Here is an 8870-nt window from a genome sequence, read left to right as displayed (position 1 = left end):
TCACCGGTTGAATCCCGAATCGAGGAAAAGAATGACTCTGTTTTACAGTCTGCGCACCAGAAATCCGGATAAGGAATTCTGTTAACCCGGGAGAAGGTGTTAGGCATTCCCGAGTTCCGTGGTTCTAGCACGGTCGCTCAACTGTTATATTCGGCTTGATTATCTGATATAATACATGTTGAACATATGTGCGAATTTTGACTTTTAACTGCTTTTATCATTATTATTATTTTTATCGAGAATTGTAACATCGTGAAAATATATCTCGAACCACGTCACATCAATGTACCCGTGGTTATCGACATATTTCGACTCTGTTGAGATTTGGATTTGGGTCACATAAATGTGCACCCGAGTTTAAGAAAATAAATTGTTAAAGGCGCGCCTAAAGCGACTAGCATATCATTATTTTTTGGGTAAGGTCGTGAAATTTGCTAAACGACCGATCCCGAAGTCTATACAATTATTAACCTTTTATTGAGGGCCCCGCAACTTATACGTTTTATTGGGTGAGGCTCATCTCATTTATTTTAACAGGATAATCCTAAAATGCCTACATTTTTTCTATTAAATTTGTCTCTACAAAATGAAAGAGAAAAGGTCCTAATTTATTTACATGCTTACGAGTTGTTATAGTTGGGTTCCGAATATGATTCGTAAAATCTGAAAATGATGCAAGCAGGGCAGTCCGTTGCCAATGCAGGCCCAGACCCAATGTGTATGGTACAAACTGGACCCGGGCCATCTCATTCACATGTTACTACCTAATTACATTATACTAGGCATGCTCACAGTTTGTCAAATTAAAAAAAAAACTTGGCAATCTAATTTTAATCCTAAACCGTTTTACATGCTGAAATTAACCAATAGTATTTAGCTAAATAATATTCCTACAAGTTCCGAAATGATCTATTCGTTTAATGAACTAAATGTTGAATGTTTAAAAATAGTCTAAATCAGCTAACATGCTTTTTGAGACATGATAATCATCCAACAATAACGAATTAACTAGACAGAGTTACTACACCATTTATTTATTTTTAGGCAATACATAGATAGTTCGTCCGCTAAACTACCTTCAGATGTTCCATTATATATATTAAACAGCTACATGATTCTGATTAGAGTAAGCTAAATAATGTATATATACAAATAAAATTCAGAATATAATTAAGATAAATTAAGAACTTCAACTCTTCATTTCATATTCATGCTTCATGTTTCAGTTTACAGTAACCAGCGTGTCAGTTGTGTACCTGATATTGGAAGCAAAAGAAAAGGAAGATCAGCAGAAATGCAGTAGCATACAACAACAGCAACACCCAGCAACAGATTTTAAAAATCGAGCAGAAATCCAGCAACAACCAGTGAAGTAGTAGCAAATAACCAACCAAACTCAAGGAACAAACCAAATGAAAATCCAGAAACACCAACAACAATCAACGGGCAGAAGCAAAGGGAATCTTTTCAGATTGAAAGACTAGTTAATGTTTAACACTTCATTTCTGAATTCATATATCCAGTGTATTTAGATTGTATATCGGGTGTATACTACTCTCTCTTTAAATTTCCATAATGTTTTTTTCTGTTCCGAAAAATCTTCAAATCTCTCTTAATATTCAGAAAATCTCATATTCTCTCTCAATATTTCCGGAATTCTTTTTTCTATTTTTTGGAAGTCTTAATATTTTCGGAATCCCCTCTCTTTTCAATACCAGCCCCTTTTATTTGTCTCCAGCCCCTCTATTTATAGCCAAACTCTCCTTATTTAAATTAAATCCCATTATCTTCAACCCATCCCCCTTTTAATCCCACTACCATATGTCTTGTTCCCCATTACTAATTAAACAAATACATTATCCCCTTCATTATATCTTGTCTCCATGCCTACCTTAAACAATTATATTATTCCCCACTACATTATGTCTTGTCCCCCACCATGTACTATTTTAATATTATTAATGCTTAGTGGGCGGAGCACTCAAAATAAATAATTGCTCAAATTTTCAATTCCAAAAATACCCCTCTGAAATTAGTAAAATTACCGTTCTACCCCTATCAGCTATAACCAATTCACCTAAATCAATTAACCAAAATATAGCAACTATAACCAATTTTTAATCAAATTCAATCAACAAATTCAAACTAAATGATGAACAACAAAGAAACAACTGGAATTATTTTGACTAAACAATATTTTTTTAACAACAAACCTACTTTCAGATTCAACAACAATAACAAACAAATTTATTCAAATTCGAATTAAACTTAAACGGAACAACTAAACAGATTCAAATCACTAAACTCAATCATCAGTTAAACTCAAACTAAATCAAACAATATCATAACAAAGATGAATGATTCAAACTAAATCAAAAACTTAGGACCAACACATAAACACTCGACATTAAATCACTTGACGAAAAACTAACAAACTTCAAACAAAATGAACACAAATTATCTCCAATACAAACAAAGACCCGGGTTCGAATTCAAACCAAACCATCGGAACACAAACACAATCAGAGAACGAAGAAAAAGAGCGGAAGATGAACTTGCTGAACGAAAACTAAAAGAAAAAGAACGGAAACCTACTAGTTTGAAGCCCGGATTCGAACGGAACCTCGACGCACTGCAACTCGACGAACTCGACTGAGCATGACCTGTATGTGTGACCTCGACCAAAGCTCGAACAAATAAGATGATTGGGTCTCGTTTTGGACTGGAGTCGACGGGCTACGACGACGCTACTGGACGATGACATACTGTCGTGGTGGAGCTGGGGTCAGCCATGGAGGTGAATCAACGGCGAGCTGCTGTGACGAATGAGGCTGGGCTCGCGACTGGAGCTTGGAGATGGCAGTGGTCGTTCATGGCTGGAGCTTCGCGCCTGGAGGAGCTGGGCGTTCATGGTGCTGCTGGGTGGCGAAGACGAAGCAGTGGCAGCGGGGTCGTTCATGGCTGGTCGTTGGTTGAAGGGAGATGGAGGTGAAGGGGCAGCCATTGTCGAGCTTGAGCTAGACATGGAGAAGACGAAGAAGATGGCAGCAGCCCTGGCGGATTGGGGTTCGAGGGGTGTTGATGACTAGGGCTGTGTGTGTGTATGTGTTGTTGTGTGTGTGTGTGTGTGTTGCTGTGTGTATGTGTGTGTTGCTGTGTATGTGTGAGTGTGTTAACGAAGATGGAGGCTTCCATGGGAGCTTGAGATGGGGGTGGTCGTTGGAGCAGGAGGACGACGATGGAGGCTGGGCAGCTCGTGCGATGGAGAAGACGAAGCTGAAGGGGAGGTCGTTCATGGCTTGGGCTTCGTGGGTGTTGGAGGATGATGGTGGATTGCTGGTGGACGATGGAGGCTGTGAAGGGGTAGCCATGGTTGGGGAGCTTGGGGAGTTGGAGAAGAAGGAGAGAAAGGGGGGGGATAGGTTTTAGGGTTTGGGGGGGGGGGGATGAAAAATGAAAATGAAGAAAAGGGGTTGGGTGGGTGGTTTGGTTATGGGGCGGACTGGGTCGACCCGGGTCGAAATGGACCGGGTCGTAGTGGAAGGTTGGGTATCTTTGGGCCTATGGTTTAAAATTGGAGAAGAGGCCTAATCCGATTTTCGTCTATTTTTTGTTCTCTTTTCTTTTACTTATTGATAAAACTAAAATGTTAAAATTAAATTATAAAAATCAAAATTATCTTAAAATACTAATTAACTTCTAATAATAATTATCACCCAAAATTAAACATCAATAAAATAAAATCACACAATTTGGACATTAAATGCTAAAAATGCAAAAGATGCCTATTTTTGTAATTTTCATTCTTGTAAAACAAACTTAATTACTAATAATTGCAAACTTAAATCCTAAACGCAAATGCGACGTATTTTTGTATTTTTTATTAATTTATAAAATAAACATGCGCAGACAAATGCAAACCATACAAGAAAAATAACACAAAACTCACAACAATTGCAAACAAACAAAAAATTGTTTTATTTTTTGAATTTTGGGAATAATTCTTATATAGGGCAAAAATCACGTGCTTACATATAGATCCATCAACTATTCTACAACAACAAAAGAAACTAAGTAAATACAAAGAAAATATAAGTCACACGAGTGTAAAGATATTAACAAAGTTGTGATTCGAGAATAATGTTTATAGAAGATTAAACATTCCAAAAGATAAATCTAAATCATACAAAAGGAAATATATTCAATACATTGTAGTTTGCTACATAATTGCTACAATACCTTACGTCTTGCAATTGAATATGCTAGAAATAATTTAGTTTCAATAGAAGTAGCATAATAGGCTTGTGAATTAGGATTTTGAGTTTAGTTACTTATTGGTTTATAACTGTTTCATAATTTCAAGGCCCAAAGAAAAGATTTAATGCTTTGTTATTTTTAATCATAATATATAAATATATTTTTCGCATTATAAATTTATTCGGTACGGTTCAGTATTTTTTCGGTTTATTTTCATAAAATAAAAAATCTACTCTTTAATCATCAATACAGTTATAGATTTATAGAAAAATCTACGGTTTTATTAAAAGAAATCTAAAAATCGGTTCGGTATAGTACAGTTCGGTCGGTTTAGTCGATTTTTAAATATTCATTGACACCCCTATCCAAGCTCATGTATCAACGTAAATTAATAATTTACAACTTGTAATAATTGATGGCACCTATACTCTTGGTGAGCTTTAATTAAGATGTCCTCATTAACTTATTAAGTAATGTAATGATATACTAGAGATATCTGTGTTATGAAGAATTTTGCATGATCAGACATCTTAATTTTCGTATGAAGAATCTCATCATCAATAACTTGTACTACAGCATTTTACGTGCATGTTTTGGCAACTATTGATTCTTTCCCTGAACACAAAGGTTCTCATAATGTTATAGGTTGAGACTTGAGAATTAACCAGTAATTAAATTAGTGCTACGCGGTAATTAAGAACCCAGAGTACAATATATGGAAGGAGATCAGCAGAGGGGGACCCAGGATTTGAGCACGACGGGGGCACCACTGTATGCTAATAACTAGTGATAAAATTCGGCGTACAACTCTTTGAAAACTTAAGGATTATAACGAGTATCTTCCAAGTATAAGCAAAATGAAGTTCTAATGAAAGAGAAAACACCGAAAATAGAGGGATATTTCTTCTTGAAATGGGTGCTACGGGAAGGAAAGATGTTTGGTTTTAAGCATGTTTCGAAATTTAAAGTTTCTAATTTTTTCTTAAATAAAAAGTGGTCAGTAATCAAAAGGGTATTCAAACTTCAAAAATTATCAAAAAAACTTACTAAGAAAATCAAGATTAAAGGTTTGTTAATAGTCAAAGAACTGAAGAATAAACTTTAACCCTTAGTTCTCATTATCGAGTCGGAATTGATAGACATATGCTACTTTGTCAAAGTAATTGTTGAAGAAGGTTGTGGCAGAAATATTAGTATTTTTCTATTTGTGCAGCGATAAGTTGTAACTTGAGGCTTTTAATTTTGAGGGAGGAATTTTAAAAAGAACAAAATTAATTAAGTTGACCATTATGTATTAGTACTAAACTATAATTCAAAAAAAAAAAAAGAGAGAGACAAAAGTAATTTTTATTGAATATAAAGAAGTAGAGTATTAATTATGTTGAATTGAAAGAAGTAAAACAGAAATGAGGTGAAAAAGTTAAGAGAAGGGTTTCAAACCCAGGTCCATGCAGTAAAGTAAGAATGTAAAGTGGCTAATACAACCAGCTCTTCCACACACCTTTTCTCATTTGGGGCACAAATAATATTTTTAAGGGGTCACAGCAGTGTATACAAGCATATATATATATAGAGAGAGAAAGAGAGGATTTTGCCGAGGTTAACGGGGTCCCGTGACCCCTCAAGCCACAACATGGGTCCGCCTCTGAAGATCAGTGACTCCCATGCCACATGGTATGGAATATTGGAATTCTAATAGCCTTTAGTAATCCTACTCAACACGAATCAAGATTAGTAGGACTAGTGAATTTTGGATACAGATAGTTAAACCAAAATATAATAATGTTGAAGTGTGAATTTTAGGGCTCAAGTAGTGATAAATGAGAAATATGTAAAAAAGAAAAATGTATTAGTATAGGTGCCATAAGGTTACTGTTTTTTTGGAAATGAGTAATTAATAATAAGGGTAAACAAACAAAAATTTATCTTTCTCTTGATTTGCTAAAATGGACAAATAAAAGTAAAAAAATATTTTTAGTACAGTGAACAAGTAAAAGTTAACGGATGTAATAAATAGTAAATCTAACCGGCTATTTATGTAAAGATCCAATAAGAAAGTACAGACCCACGCATGAAGGCTCAAGGATCATGTCCCATAATCAAGACTTATTACGGGCCGGGCCACATTGGTTAGGTTTTCCAAAAAGTTGGCCCATTTGATCAATCATCTCAAATACTCCTACTCGGGGGATTTACATCTATACTCGTTTTTTGAATCACGTTTTAACTTGTACCGATTTTGCAAAAAAAATTACAAGCGTACCCGCTTTTTCGCGTAACTTCAGCATACGGGGCTGAAGTAGCAAAGGCAATCACGCAAAACTTCAGCCTTCTAGTAGACGAGCCTGAAGTAGCAAGTGTGCTGAACCAAGTGTGCTGAAGTTTTTGTTTGTAATTGCTGAACTTAAGCATATTAGCTGAAGTTTTGTTCTCTATTTGCTGAAAATTTTGTTTGTAGTTGTTGAACTTAAGCATAGTAGCTGAAGTTTTGTTCTTTATTTGCTGAAGTTTTTGTTTGTAGTTGCTGAACTTAAGCATAGTAGCTGAAGTTTTGTTCTCTATTTGTTGAAGTTTTTGTTTGTAATTGCACTAAATAAGCTGAAGTTTTTTTGTCCTAGATTCATTAGTTTTGTTATTAAGCTTTTACAAAAACTTCAGCAGAAGATGTTGAAGTTATTTAGTTCATTTATAAGAACTTCAACACTAAATAAGCTAAAGTTTTTTTTGTCATAGATAAGCTTTTTCAAAAACTTCAGCAGAAGATGCTGAAGTTATTTAGTTCATTTGTAAAAACTTCAGCACTAAAAGTTGAAGTTTTTTTGTCCTGTATTCATTAGTTTTGTCATAAAGTTTTTTGAAAAACTTCAGCAGAAGGTGCTGAAGTTATTTAGTTTATTTGTAAAAACTTTAGCACTATATAAGCTGAAGTTTTTGAAAAAGCTTTCTAACATACTGGATAAATAATCAGATTGCCAACAATATCTAAATCATAAATTTTGGAAACAATAAACGTGAAAAGAACAAAATTATCATGAAAAGAATCACTAAGTGTGACCTTAAACTTCCCGTACATGGAAATATTCACAAATTATTGTCTACTAACTTACGTAATTATTTATAATTTGTTCTTAAAATAATCTGATAAACATATTTATGGCAATCATCCCATAAACTGAAGTTTCATAGCAGCACCAACAACAGCAGAAGAAAGAAGAAGAAAACGAAGGAGGAGAAGGAGGAGGAGAAAAGGGGCTGAAGTTGTTTAAAGTGGGTACAAGTTAAAACTTTAAAAAAAATGGGTATAGGTTAAATAGGGGCGACCAAATAGGGCGCCCCCGTGCAAATTTTACCCTAATAATAGTCAGTCATCTGTCTGAGATGGCTTAGCCCATACAAGGCCCAAGTTCCAAAGTTCGTTAACCCAAAAAGAAATTTTTACTTACCTATACTACATATGAAACTTATTTATCCTCCCTAATCAAGTTTTAACTTAATTACATAATCATATATAATTTACCAATTATAAAAAAATTAGTTTTAAATGAGTATCCCTTGATTGTAGCCTTTTAATTTAGTAAATTCCGAAAAGTCTTCACAATTCATTACTTACCCAGACAAACCTCAATCTTTCTAAAGGATTTTTCTCTCCCTCTCTTTGAAATCAACCCTCCTTCTACAAAGGTTTTTCTTCTAAAGCTTATAATTTTCTCTAACAATGGCGAAGAAAGGGATTAGTTTTTTATCGGTTTGAATTTTGCCATGGCTAGAGTTTGAAGCTTTTTTTGGCTTCCCCTTCTCTTGTTAGTGTTCCGATGTTTGGATAGCAATAGATGTATATTAATTATTTGGATGGATTGTTCGAATTGAAATTGTGAATTAATATATTTTGAAGGTGTTTGACTCTCCACCATTGATAACCATTAAAAAGCTTCGAAGTTTTGAATTCGAATTCGGATTTTCAAAAAAAATTGGATTGTGTGTTATTACAAATGATTGAGAATATTCTATAGAGTTTATATCTTGATTTTGAGGGTATTTGGTAAAGATTAGATTAGATTTGGCTGGATTTTCAGATTGAAATTCGAAGAAGAAACAGAAGAACACCCCACATACAAAATATATATAAATTATATAAAAAACATATTGTGTAAAATTTGTATGAAAATTATATTTAAGTTGGATGATGTTGTGGTTGTATTTAATTGGGTAAGAATGATGTATGAAAGTTGGATAAGTTACAAATTAGTTCTATATTGTATAATTAGTTGTATGAAATTTATTTTTAGTATGCATGTTGCTGTAGATATATCAAATTTTGTATTAAATTTTGATGAAATTTATTTTTATTTTGTATAGTGCTGTACCATACATTATTCTTTTCTTAAAATAAGTAATTATATCAAAGAAAGAGAAGAGTTGCGCTAATTATGCCTTAAAATAGGTAACACACAACTGGATAAACTTCGTTCCCTTCAACTAGGCCATTTTTCAAGCAAAGAATCCCCTAATCACACTAATAATGGATTGTATATAAATTGTAAGAAAAATCCCAATCCAAAATGGCCTCATGATGCGTGAGAGGAAAACGGCAAAAACTTGTTAACAAGGATAGA

This window comes from Nicotiana tabacum, chromosome 11 (assembly GCF_000715075.1).
Source record: "Nicotiana tabacum cultivar K326 chromosome 11, ASM71507v2, whole genome shotgun sequence".
Lineage (NCBI taxonomy): Eukaryota > Viridiplantae > Streptophyta > Magnoliopsida > Solanales > Solanaceae > Nicotiana > Nicotiana tabacum.
This window is presented reverse-complemented; position numbering follows the sequence as displayed.